This window comes from Narcine bancroftii, chromosome 2 (assembly GCF_036971445.1).
Source record: "Narcine bancroftii isolate sNarBan1 chromosome 2, sNarBan1.hap1, whole genome shotgun sequence".
In the NCBI taxonomy this organism is placed as follows: domain Eukaryota; kingdom Metazoa; phylum Chordata; class Chondrichthyes; order Torpediniformes; family Narcinidae; genus Narcine; species Narcine bancroftii.
In genome coordinates, this window is record NC_091470.1 from 31,252,493 (window position 1) to 31,266,878 (window position 14,386).

The window sequence follows — 14,386 nt, forward strand, 5'->3', positions numbered from 1 at the left end:
TAGGTCAAACAGTATGCTTTATATAGCAAAGATAAAGATGTTTCACTAACATTCCAGGCTTGAGCTCTTCATCAAGGTATCTTTTGAGTTGCCTGAATCAGCGGATCTCCAACAACTTTCGAGAAACTGAACATATGGAACAAAATGACCCCTTTCCAGTGGTGATTTCCAGTGCCCTGACACTCCAGTATCTCCATCTGTGATGTATAGTGGCTGCAGAACATACCATGTTGAAATGCGCTGTATTACTCACCAAACATAAACTGACACCATGTCAAACATAGAACTTTACAGCACAGTACAAGCCCTTCAGCCCACAATGTTGTGCTGGTCAATGTAAACCTACTCCACAGGAGTACTCCACAGGAAAACCACAGGAGATTGGTGACTTACTGGTGGGCTCCACAACTATAGTTCGAGTGATAGGAGCAAAGGCTACTCAGAAAGATCAAAAACACAGCTTGTATGTGTTTGTGCAGGAGTCCTAGACCTCCCACATGAGACCTGCTAACATTTCTTAGCAAGCAAGCCTTCTGTTACTGACAGCAAGTAAGTTGTGCAAACAAACCATTCGTAATTGGCCTGCATGTTGCTTTGCATTTCTGCCAACAGTTCCCAAATGCTGTGTGTAAGCAGATATTTTGCCTTTAAAAACGTGACATAAATTAACAAACATTTGAGGCATTTGGGAGATATAGACCTGTGTTCACATACTTCCTCCTTTTACAGCCACATGGATTTTATATAACTTGGGAGGTTTTAAGAAGCTGAGGCAAAAGCCAGTTTGTTTTTTTTTCCTTTCACCTATCATACCTGCATCAGATTTTATGATTGTGGTGCGCTGTGGTGCAGCAAGCAGACATAAAACACAGAAAATACTGTACTACAGGCTTGAATCCACTTAAACTCTGCTGTTCACCAGGAATAGTCCGATAGCTCCACACGTGATTGGCCCGGGAGGGGCCGGTTCAAGTCTATACACAGGTCGGTGATTGACAGCCGGCCTGGTGGAGTCAGCCTCCCAGGTGGCCTTCCTGCAGTACAGAGGTCGCCCCCGGCATTAGGCTGGTGGGCACATGGCCCAGTGCCTGGTTGCATCACCACAATCAGACAAAGGGAAAAGTGAAACATACAGGAGCAGATCGGGTAAATGCGATTAATATGATTTTCTTTGTGGACACGAAATGGAGCGTAATAACTCTGATGGACCTAGATTCATGTATGTATGTACAATGGGATAAAGAGAGTCCTCTCCCCAGCGCACCCCCCCCCCAACCCCTCACCATGCTTCTCCAATATTGTAAACTGGATTTTCCCTCCACTTGCACCAAAGCAGGAGAACTTCTGAAGAGACACTTTGAACTTTGACAGACTAGATGTCAGAAAGATTTATTTTTACTTTTAAGTTCTGGAGTGATTTTCCACATCCGTCTGAGCTCTAAGATTAGATTTTAATTTATTTGTCACAATATACCTGGCACAGAGTGGACAGGGTTGTAAAGAAAGTTTTGGTATCTTAGCCTTTATAAATCAAAGTATTAAGTATTAGGAGTTGGGATGTTATGTTGAAGTTATTTAAGACATTGGTGAGGCCAAATTTGGGATATCGTGTGCAGTTCTGGGTTCCTCACTATAGGAAAGATATCAATAAGATTGAAAGAGTGCAGAAAAGATTTACTAGGATGTTGCTAGGTCTTCAGGAATTGAATTACAGGTTGGGACTTTATTCCTTGGAGTGAAGAAGAATGAGGGGAGATTTGATAGAGGTTTACAAGATTTTGAGAGGAATAGACAGAATGGATGCAGCTAGATTTTTCCACTTAGTTTGGGGGAGATAGATACGAGGGAGTCATAGTTTTAAGCTGAAAGGGGAAAGGTTTAGGAGGAGCATTAGGAGGAAGTTCTTCACTCAGAGAGTGGTGGGAGTGTGGAATGACCTGCCATCTGATGTGGTGAATGCGGGCTCGATCTTGTGGTTTAAGAATAAATTGGATAGATGCATGGATGGGAGAGGCCTGAAGTGTTATGGATTAGGAGCAGGTCAGTGGGACTAGCAAGATGATGGTCAGCACAGATTAGAGGGGCTGCATGGCCTGCTTTCTGTGCTGTAGTATTCTATGGTCCTTCTGGGAGCAGTCTAATTGGTTAACTCTAACATTTATACAGCTGTATACTGTAGGAGAACAAGAGCACAATTTCAGTGTATGATGTCACAATTGAAAAAAAATCAATTTGTGCAAAGCAAGGTCACTGTACTTAAAACCAGAGAAACTTGACATCGATGCCCCCACCCCCCCCCCCCCCCCCGCCCCACCCAGTCACTGGACGTCCTGAACACCTTCAAGCTGTGGCTACAATGCTTCGAAAACTTCTCGGACACCGTCACCACCAACACAAATCGGCTGAGACTGCTCCTCTCACAGGTCAGGCCCCAAATTTTCCCCATGATTAGCAATGCCAGCTCATACCAGGAAGCAATGGAGATCCTCAAGGTCTAATATCGCCCAAAGGTTAGCGAGGTCTATGCCAGGCACCTCCTGGCCACCAGAAAACAACACCCTGATGAGTCTAGTGCTGAGTTCCTGTAGGCCTTCCAGATCCTGTGCTGAGCCTGTGTCAGCTGAATAAAGTGCTGAGGACCTCATTAGAGATGTGTACATTGCTAGCCTCTGCTCCGGGTACATACACTAGTGATTACTGGAGCAAAAGGTACTCGATTTGACACAGAAACACTAGAGGTGGCCCTCCAGAACACTGATGACTATTTGGCTGCTTGGTCACCATGGACGCCATTATCCTGGGATGGGTCATCATCCCACCCCACGAGTGATCGGCCCCATACACCAGCCCACTACTCTAATGTCCAAACCTTGGCCACCATCATGGGCAATCCCTCCAGTTGTTACTTTTGCGGGCGGGGCAAACACGAAAGGAAATGATGCCCTGCCAAGGATGCACGATGCTCCCAGTGCCGGAAAAAGGGGCATTACGCCAAAGTTTGCCAATCTAAACTGTGCGCAAGATCCAGCAGCGCCACACGCGACCTTTCGCTATCCTGGGCATTGCAATCAGCGTCATCTCCACTGTACTCCAGCAACCCCATATGCAAATCATGGGACACACCATTTTGGTCTTTGCACCAAATCCCATCTTCCTTGGCATATGTCATGAGGGGTCGAGGAAGATCACCTTGGAGCGGAGGGTGGCCATTTTGTGAGTAGGAGCACCCTAAAGTCTCGGACACTAAATCCATACTGGCATCCATCACACTGGATCGGGAGGCTCTGCATGAACTCGCCACATCCATGATGGACGTACCCATTATCAAATGCTTATTTGATAGCGGGAGTACAGGCAGACTAAAAGTCTGTCCATTAAAGTATGGCCCGCCAAGCACAGGATATCTTTCATGTCTGAGTCATACTCCGTGGCCATCCATGTGTCCTGCATAGTGTCCTTGACTGTTGGAGGCGTAGTGCACGAACTGCTAGTCATGACTCGGCTCTGTGCCTCATTGCTACTGGGGCAACTGCAGAAGGTTACCTTGAAATTCAATGGGTCTTTTCCTCACCTTACCATCAGTGATGAACAGTACTCAGATGGCCTCTCGCAGGTGATGTGTGGCATTTAACCCCCAAGATTGACCCAACCCCCCCCCCCCATTGTTCACCAACCTCAAACCTGATTGCAAGCCAGTAGCCACCTGAAGTAGACAGTACTGTGCTGCAGACAGAGCATTTATCAAGTCAGAGGTCCATCAGTTATTGGGCGTGGGCATCATCGAGGCAAGCAATAGTCCTTGGAGGCCCCAGGTTGTCGTGGTCAAGAGCGGGAAAAAGAATAGGATGGTCATTGACTACAGCCAGACTATCAATCAGTATACACAGCTCGATGGGTACCCCCTTCTCCACATATCCAATATGGTCAAACAGAATGCACAGTATCGAATGTTTTCCATGATTGACCTGAAGTTGGCCTAACACCAGCTCCCAATCCACCCAGAGGACCTCCAATATATAGCTTTCAAGGTGGACGGTCATCTCCGTCACTTCCTTTTGGTCCCTCTCTGTGTCACAAACGTGGTCTCCATTTTCCAATGGGAAATGGGCTGAATGGTGGACTGCTACAATCTACAGGCTACTTTCCCTTACTTCAATAATGTTACCATTTGTGGCCACAATCTGCAGGACCATGATGCTGATCTCAACAAGTTCCTTCAAGCAGCAAAATTCATGAACCTGACTTGTATCAAGGACAAATGTGTCTTCTGGACAGCACAGCTGGCCATCCTTGGCTGTCTTGTTGAGAATAGCATCATTGGCCAGACCCTGACCATGCACATCCATTGATGGAGCTGCCCCTCCAGCATACCCTAAAAGATCTGAAGAGATGCCTTGGGTTCTTCTCTTACTTCGCTCAATGGGTCCCCAAATAGGCAGACAAGATTCGGCCACTGGTCAAAGACACAACATTTCCCTTGACAAAAGAAGCCCAAAAGGCATTCGAACAGGTCAAAGATTACCTTGCCAAGGCAACCATGATTACCTTGCCATAGACAAGTTTTAACACCAATCCAAGTAGAGAGTGATACGTCTGAATTTAACCTGGCAGCCACTCTCAACCAGGCGGACAGGCCCTGTCATCGGACCCTCCAAGACCCTGAGATTCGCCACTCCTCCATCAAGAAAGAGGCCCAGGCTATCATGGAAGTTGTACGCCTCTGAAGGGACTACCTCACTGGGAAACGGTTCACTCTTCTCACAGGTCAGCGAACAGTTGCATTCATGTTTAATAATAAAAAATGATAAAAACCTCAGGTGGAGAATCGAACTGTCTACTTACAACTTCTACTTACAACTATGATATCCTCTACAGACTTGGCAAACCTAATGAGCCCCCGGATGCCCTATCCTGTGGAACCTGTGCTTGTCTTCAAATGGACAAACAATACTCTTCACAATAATCTCTGTCATCTCGGAGTTACCAGGGTTTTTCATTTTGTCAAATTTCGGAATCTACCTTATGCTGTCAAGGAGATTCAGACAATCACTAGAAACTGCCAGCTCTGTGCCGAATGAAAACCACAATTCTACCTGCCAGACAAGGTGCATCTCATCAAGGCTATGTGCCCCTTTGAGCACCTTGCCATCAACTTCAAGGGATCCCTCCCCTCCTCCAACCAGAATGTCTAGTGCCTTATTGTTATTGATGAATTTTCCCATTTCCCCTTCACCATCCCATGCCCTGACATTACCACAGCCACTGTTATCAAAGGTCTCCATAGTATCTTCGCACTCTTTGGGTACCCCGGCTTTATCCACAGTAACCGGGTACATCATTCATGAGTGAAGAGCTGCAGGGGAACCTGCAGGCCAGGAGTATCATCACGACTGGGACCACCAGCTAAAATCCCAGGGGTAATGGGCAAGTGGAAAGGGAAAGTGCCGAAGTCTGGAAGACCATAATCCTGGCACTAAGGTCCTAGGGTTTCCACATCTCCCATTGGCAAGAAGTTCTCCAAGATGCAATTCACTCCATTTGGTCACTGTTATATATGGCCATCAACAGCACACCTCATGAAAGGATTTTTACCTTCCCTCAGAATTCTGCCCACCTGGCTTACCTCACAAGGACCTATATCAAGCAATCTAAGATTGACCCACTGGTTGAGAGGGTCCGCCTCCTCCATGCCAACCCCCAGTATGCCCACATTGCCTTCCCTGATGGGCGAGAAGACATGGTCTTGATCTGAGATTTGCCATCATTGGGATCCCCCGACCACCACTGACTTTCCTCTGACACTCTCCCCCAATCCAATCTTAGGGGTCCCCAAATCTGCAGCTGACCAACCCTTATCCCAGGGAACTATTGCTACCAATGATGTATCAGTACCTCAGTCCCTTACACCCTCACCTGTTCTCGCCCCTTGGTGCTTGATTTGTTAATGGGCCAACCCATCAATCTGATCTGATGTTATGGCAGCCCCACCACCCCCCCCCACCAAAAATTTGCCATGCTGCGATAGAGGAGACCTCTGGATAGACTTAATTTGTAAACTCTCTTCTGTTCTCATCCCGCAGGGTTCTTCCTAGAAAGGAGGGGTATGAATTTGGTAAACAACTGCTACACCATGATTGCCTGCTACAGATTAGACATGCCTCCTGAGATTACCCATAACCCCTTGCATGCCACCCTTTTACTTTTGCTGTGTTCAGTCAAGGAAGTGGATAATTGTTTGATAGTGTTCTGGTCTTTAGCTATTAAAAGACTTTTGTGAATTATTGGTGGTACATCAGCCATTTATGAATATAATGTGGAGCTTCACAGTGCATTCAAGGGATTGACTCTTGGAAATTCAATTCCTTGAGAAGAGATTTAAGAAGATTAAGTGGAATTTGAAAGGCTGAAAGATCATTTCATTTAGAAACAGCCTTCACGGGACTGACTTGGACACAAAAAAAAATTGTGATTTTTGTTTTTGTATGAATAATGGGCAATGTAAAGAAAAGTTTTAATTGATCTGTATAACACAAGCTATAAGTTATAAGCTATAAGTAAAGGGGCTAGAAGAAATTATCCATAATGAAATAAATGATGTGGGCACTGATATCAAAGGACCAAATAATTAGTACATTATTAATAATTCACGGTCAGGTGGGATCATGTCAAGTTGACCTGAAATCTTCTTTGGCTTGGCTTCGCGGACGAAGATTTATGGAGGGGGTAAAAAGTCCACGTCAGCTGCAGGCTCGTTTGTGGCTGACAAGTCCGATGCGGGACAGGCAGACACGGTTGCAGCGGTTGCAGGGGAAAATTGGTTGTTTGGGGTTGGGTAATAAACTCTAAATGTTTGACAGGCACGTATTAGAATGCATCAAGAAACAGGATCTATTGAACCACTCACAATACCATCGTGTAATTAATGTAGAATGAGTCTAAAGATTTTCCCCTTTGAGTTAGTATAAACAGGATCAAAAGGGATATTAAGGATATTTTCATGTTTGGAGAGGGGAGGATGAGAGTCTGAACTGGTTAAGTACCAGAGAGGTAATTAAACAACTGATAGTCTACATAAGATAATAATGTGGAGTTTCAGTCTCAATATCAGAAGAGAGAAACGCTCGTTCAGTTATTGCAGAATGCATTCAACAGATTGACTCTTGGAAAGATAGGTTTAGTTCCTTGAGGAGAGATTTAAGAGGATTTGCGCAATGGAATTTGAAAGGCTGGAAGATAATCTCATTTAGAAGCAGGATTCTTTACCCAGGAAGTGTCGAGTGGGTACCAAGAAGATGTTCCTCTCGGGAATCTTGAGCCTGGGGCCTGATTTCAAGTTAATAGAGTGGTGGTGGTTCCAGGGGTGGTGATGAGATCAGCCATTTAGCACTGATGCAGAATATGTCTTTAAATAGATGACTGTAAGTCCTTGGACGACTGTTGAATGCCCATCGATGAGTGCAGATGAGAGTCAATTAATTTTTCCCAACAGAAGATGTGAGGATTAAACAGAAAATCTGACACAGGATCAACCACAATCTTACTGGTGGTGCCATTTCAAGAGGTTGCCAAACTTTCTTCAGCTCTCATGTTCTTAATGGATAAATAGAGGCTAGTGCAGATTCCAGATGCATATCTGAGCAAAATCATAGTGTGACAGTATTAAGATATGTTTTTGGGAGATAAATTGGGGAAGAGTTTTTTAGTGTAGGTCACATACAAACACTTTAAAACAGATCTTATTTAAAATACTGGAGTTCTGCTAATGCTAGACATGTCGGGGCTTCAGAAAAAGCTTTGAAAAAGCTTTGGAGAGTGCCCAAGGGACTTCACTAATGAATTGTTGTTTACAAAAAGGCAACAGATGAAAGAGCTTTTCGTAGCCACAGACAGTCTGGAGGGGAACTTGCTGTTCAGAGTCAAGTGGGCTTTCTCTCAGAGAGAGAGAGAGAGAGAGACACACACACACACACACACACAGATCACTATTATAGTGTTACAGCCAGTAACAGCTGGGACTGGAACAGGACAAGCTGGCAACCTTGTGGAAAACCCCATTTGGAAAATGGGTTGTGAGTTTTTGGTTCAGCCTGGTCAGAGCCCTTGTGGGTCATGCAAGAGGAGGGGACTGACTGTCTAATGTTTCATTTGGAATAAGAGAAACAAGAAGGAACTCTGTGGTGACCTGAAAGAAAGAGGTTATCATCTGGAGAACCCTGAAGGGGGAAAGTTTTGTCAGCAAGATACTGGAGTGGCTGATTAAAAAGGAATCCTAAAGGAATAACTAATTCCTCTCTCTAAACTGACAAGAACCTTCCTGAGCAGTAACCATTTACCTTTCAAGCACCAAAGCCTGGTGAACTTATAATGTTAAATTCTGTGCACAGTATCAGAATTGCCTGCAACCAGTGAACATGGAGGAATGAGAAGTGAGATTGGACTGTGAACCAAAGAACTTTTCTGAACTTACACACACATTACATACACGTGCGCTTTGAATTAGAAGGGAGTTAAGTTAGGTTAATATAGTCAATAGTGACAAGTTAAAGTGTGATTCTGTTTTCATGTTTAAAGATAATTAAAAGCAACTTTTGTTCAAGTAACCATTTGTCTTGGTGAATATCTATTGCTGTTGAGTTTATGGGTCCTATGAGCTCATAACAATAAAGATCCTTGAAAGACGGTTTTTGAAGGACTCAGTTTGAATGGACATTATAAGGCTGGGTCACGTAAATTGGACTTTTCGTTAAAGTGAAGGCAGCAGAGCTTTGAAACTCAATCAGCTTTAGCCTCAAGATTCAAGAATCCTTTACTATCAATTACTAATACACAAAATGTAATATTACTGTACACAAATTACCTCCACATTTTCCTGCCTTAAAGGCACATTGAAAGGTGTCACTAGCATTGCCTGGCACCTGCCACATTAAGAGAAAGAAAAATAAAAGAGAGTCCCTTCAGAGAAACTTCATGTCTGTAGCTTGCCTCCTGCACTCCTACAGCCTCTGTAGCGCAGACTCGTTTGATCCATTGGCAACCCAAGCACCAGATCCAAGCCTCCAATTCAATCAGCTTTCAGCTCCTGACATCATTTGGGAGCCCTTGGGCACTCTTTCAAATTCCATTGGAGATCAGGAGAGAGATGGAGAAAGTATTTGAAAAGGGAAAAATGGAGGAAGTAATAAAATGAATGAAGTCTTGACTATTCATGGAAATAAACTATTAAGTTTTCCATTTTCTTAGAAGACAAAAGAAGCTTGGCATGTCGCCCTCAATGACTTCTGGACTATTTGCTGGATGCACCACGGCATTGGGTGGGAGCCGTTTGGCTCAAGGTCAGTCAAGCTGCAGAATGCAACTCAGAGCATCACACAATCTACCCTCCCCTCCATGGTCTCTATCTACACCTCCTGTGGCCTAGAAAAGGAAGCCAACACACTGAAGGACCCATCGCACCTCAGGCACACTCTCTTCTCCCTCCTCCCATCAGGAAAAATGCTCAAGTGTGGGACAACATGCACCAACAGGTTTAAAGACAGTTTCTTCCTCAAACTCCTGAATGGACCCCAAATCAGTGCTCTCTTACTACCCTTGCCTTGCACAATTTGACCTTTTCATTTAAATTGTAACTTTATACTCTGTAATTATGCCTCTAGCCTTCTATTTTGTCCATCTTTATAAATGTTGGACTATTCACAGAAGAGTCTTTCGCACTGTGCCATGAATAATCTGAGAAATAAATGTAAACTTAACTTAGGAAAAGAGGAAACTGAAATATCAGAGGTGAAAAGTTATCATCGACTACAGAAGTCTGACTGAGTGAATGGATCCTGTGAATTGACCAAAGCTAGCATTCCTCAAGCTTTTAACAATTACCACATATTGAAATTTTGCTACTGCAGATCCCTTTCCTATGCAGAAAATTATGGAAATATATTGGTAGGGAAGAAAAATATTAAAGTCTAATCCAAAAATAACGTTAGTGAATGACACCTGGAAATGAGCATAAAATTGTGATTTTTAGCATCAAATGACTTTTATTGGTGATTTCCAGGGGTATTTTCTTTATTTCTTATTGGTTAATTTCCATGGTGTAAATTGATTTTCAGTCATTAGCACTTCAAGTGCTTTATTTATAAAAACAATCTTAAAGTTGTAGTATTTTTAATATGGTATATTTTTCCAAAGTATTTTAGATCTTCATTTCAGAGGTCTATTGATTGTGAAAGCTGTTCTGTGAGGGCACCTGTCTTCCACTCAGACATCCCAAAGCCCCTGAAGTTCTCTTCCCCAGGAGAAAGCACCAATGCTCCCTTCAAGGTTCTCGAGCAAACCACAATGGGCCAGAAACTTCTATGAATGTTCCCTAAGACAGGTGTATGACTCTGATTTCCCGTTGTCACGAAGCCTTAACAATTGCTCCAGGCAAATTTAGTTTACTACTGGGTTACGCAGGCAAATTAGCCATTGATATCTCTGTTTTATGCCTGTACATTATGCCTCCTTGTTAATTATTGGATGAATCAATTGTTTAATAACGTTATAAATTACACCATTATTAAATCAGGGCAAAAAAATACTAGTTACTACTCTATTTAAAACGTAGGTTGGCATATTTGTTCAAATACACCAGCACTTGATTTAATCCTATTAAGGATTTGTACAAATATTTCTGGCACTAATTTCTTATATAAAGGATTATAATCACAAATCAGGACAAATGTATTTTCTACTTCAATACAATGACCATTTCTCCAAGGTCTATTCCAACCTACAACGATTCTTTAACAAAACTTCTCAAATTCTCCACAAAGCATTGAGCTGAAATTTGTGGGGTTTTTTCGGACTATCAGAGGCTTGTAATGACTGTTTACTTTATATCTATCACCTTGACCTTAAGATAATACTCCCAAAGCAGATAGATCACTTGTGCTATTCAATTCACATACAGCTACAGTAACTATTCCTGATATATGTTGTGGGCACATATCCAGGATTCAGAACCAAGGTTGCTGCCAGAGGAAATAAAAATAAGTTACTTACGCCTGAGAGATTATTGTTACAGGGTTTTAGCTTTTACTGTAATATAATGAAGTCTAATGGAGTTTAGGTTTTCAAACACTTCATGGAAAACTGAATGGTTTATGATTTATCTCTCAAACCAGGATATTACCTCTGTTCAAATGATGAAGCCCCTCTGAACTATACATTATCAGATCTTATGCTTAGTTTCTTTTTGAACCAGATAAATTATAATGCATGTGTATCATCAATGCATGAAATGCTCTTTAAAAGATTAAGTAATTGATGTGTTTATTTTAGCTTCTAAAAAGGAATTCCAGAATGCATTTTGAAGGTAATAAAAACGTCATTGGTCCATTCATCATTTGACAAAGATGTAAATATAAAAATCCTACAAAATCTATCACTTGGCCACACAAAAGAGTGAATCAAGTTTTCAGTGGAAAGGTTGTCCAACAAATGAAACCATACATTTTAAATATGAAATGTAAGAAAAAAAAAATCCTATGAATACTCAAGTTATCAGGGAGGCCCGGTGGAGAAAGGAACAAAGGTTAATATTTCAGGGGGATGGCTTTTTATCCGAATTTGAAAAGTTGGATATAAGAGGATGTGCAAAGAAAACAAACTGTTATGTGTGAAATTCAGTGCAGGGTCATTGAATGACACAAGTGTCTGTGGAGCCAGTTGGGACAAAGGCTGATGAATGGAAAGACGCAAGTCTTGAAAAGTGTATGGAATCGGAAAAATCACAGCAAAGTGAGATGACTAGGCGCTGAAGACTTGAGGTGCAAGTTTGGACTGGCTGATTCTCTTAAGTTATTGAGCCCAATGTATGAATCATCTTCAGCAAGTCAGAGAGGATAGGACTCCCATCAGTTATATCATTAAGGAAGGAAGGTGAGTGGCTCCCATTCACTGATCAGGGGTTTTTTTTTACAAAGTGAGGGTGGAACATTCTGGCTAAAATCCCTTTGGCCGATTTCACATGATCATTATTCCAGAAACATCCAAATAGGTAAATCTTTCACCCAACTGGAAAGAAAAAAAAATCTGAATTTAGAGTGCACGTTTGTGTATCTTTAACATATATAATAAATAGCTTACATATTAGGGTCTTTACTTTCCATTTCGTATTGTGAATATTGTGTGAGCAGACCAGAACGAAATATGACAAGACCAAAAGGTATTTTAAAAGTAATGATCAATGACAGTAAAGTGAAAATAAAATATTATTTCATTCTTAAAAGCTATCAGAAATAATGGCATCAGTCTAATTAAAAAGATGTGAAGTATTTTTACACCTGGTATTTTTTTTTAAAAAGCATTATCCAAGCAAAAAAAAAATTCCATCATTATCTTCTCAGGAGAGAGACAAAAATTGCCAAATTGTTTTAAAATAATTTTATAGCCATTGTATTTGTGAAAAAGATAATGAACATTGTACTTGTTCAAATGCTCTGGCAGTTAACAATTCCCTCATAATGAAGTTTTAAGGAGGAAATATTGTATCTTGTATAAAACCAATCCACAATAATTAACTTTCCATCTGCTCTTGTGATTTTTGTTCTTATTGCTTCCCCGGAGACATTTGAGGCGCCCACAGCATGTTTTGGAATCTCAGCTTTGGTGTTGAGCAATGAACTAGGCTCATCTGTTTAAGAAGAGGTTAAATCAAAGCCCAATCTTGTCCTGACTCAGCACTAACACAAAGATAGGGTCAGAACTTAAGAAAGCCTAAAATTAGCCAGATCCCCTGCTTCTATGTTGGTTAATGTGTGCACAAATAGCCTTTTTAACGGTGGCTTCCTTCATTAAAATAGGAATAAGCTGATAACTACCATGTAGCTTTTAAAAGTCAGTATTCAAGATAAATCTCTCCATGTTATCTGCCAGGATTGCACTTTGGATGTGCACGCAACATCAGTGAGCCCAGCATGCTCTAAATGCCTTGACAAATCCTGAAACGTCGGTTCTGTATCTTTCCCTTGGCTACATAAAGGACACTCTTTGACCCTGTGGAGCTTCTCCAGCATATTGTGTTTTTACTTCAACCACGGTGTCTACAGAATTTTGTGATTTATTTATGACAAATCCTATTGTATGGTCCTTTCTTGACACTTCCATGGAATTAGAAGATTTTATTATCTTCTGAACTTCAGGATAAAAAATATATATTTTGGAAAAACGTTCTTCCGCTAATAAATGTGACGTATAGAAATAAAAGCTAGTTTTCTTTGAGATCTGGAGATCTGAAGTTTGGGCTGTAAGGAGTGTTAAGCAGCATTTGCTTTTTTTCTTCCTCGTGCCATTTGATTATATCATAGTTAAAGCATTCAAATATAAAGAAATGCTTTGTGGGAGATGCCAGCTGTTACTTCCATATGAGTGACACATCAACACTCAGAGTGCACTTAGATAATACGGCTCATTCGAAACTTCCCGGCTAAGATTGTGATATTACCATGCCTGTCAAGCCCAACATCATTAACAATGAGAAAAAGGGGCATAAAAAGCTGCAACATATCCTGCATTTAAGGGAATATTCAACAACTTGCAGTTTTCTTAAGGAGTTTCTGTCGGGAACCAGAAGATTAATGCTGCAAGTAGCCTGAATCCTTCCTGTTCACAGAGACCTACTCCTTTTATATTTGCAAGATCAAGAAATGGACCAGCCTGCAGCAAAATCACCTGAGCATGAGACGTAGGAATTAAATTGGAGCTTAAAACAAATTCTACCAGCTGTGATAAGCATGGAACCCATACCAGCCAGATGTCAAGTGATGTAGTTCAGGCTTGTCAAATGTTCAGACAACTGTTAAATGCCTCAAAGGGTTCATTACGTGATGCTATAATGGAGATTAGGGAGCTAGCCATTCCAAAATCCACTGCAAATAGGGCTTCAAGTGACACATGCAGTCTGCACGTGTGATGAAAAGGGGCCTTTGACCCATGGTGGATGAGCTTGGCCTTGAAGGAAGCAGAATGATATCACGGTGGAAGGAAATATAGAGAGCTGCTTACACAGCCATGTTTACTGATCCCAGTTGAGGAAATGTGTTTCCAGTATCATTAGCTGTCACTCTCAAATACAAGTGACAGGCATTATTTTCACACATAAGTGGAATTGGTGCAATGTCAAGAATTTCACGTTAGCCAACAGAGAAGTAAAGATGTTTATTTTTAAATTCCATATTCTCGGATATATGGAATGCAACAAATAAAACAGACAGCAAGGAAACACCATTATCTTAATACCTGTTTATAACCTTCAAAGTTATAATTGTTTTAAAATTAATTTTAAGTTCTCCTTAAAGCAACAGTATTTTGAATCCTGAAATATTCCTGAAGGGTGGCATGGTTAGCA

The 14,386-nt window shown here is 41.7% G+C and overlaps 2 long non-coding RNA genes across 2 annotated transcripts; one reads left to right on the forward strand and one right to left on the reverse strand.

Annotated features, from left to right (window-relative positions):
• On the reverse strand, positions 1 to 2,754 carry LOC138753312 (uncharacterized). Its single transcript, XR_011351099.1, has 2 exons — positions 2,469 to 2,754; positions 1 to 213 (listed from the first exon to the last, which is right to left on the reverse strand). It is a non-coding gene; the product is annotated as an uncharacterized lncRNA (long non-coding RNA).
• On the forward strand, positions 2,309 to 6,281 carry LOC138752290 (uncharacterized). Its single transcript, XR_011350489.1, has 3 exons — positions 2,309 to 2,423; positions 4,612 to 4,764; positions 6,081 to 6,281. It is a non-coding gene; the product is annotated as an uncharacterized lncRNA (long non-coding RNA).
• Positions 6,282 to 14,386: the final 8,105 nt, after the last annotated feature.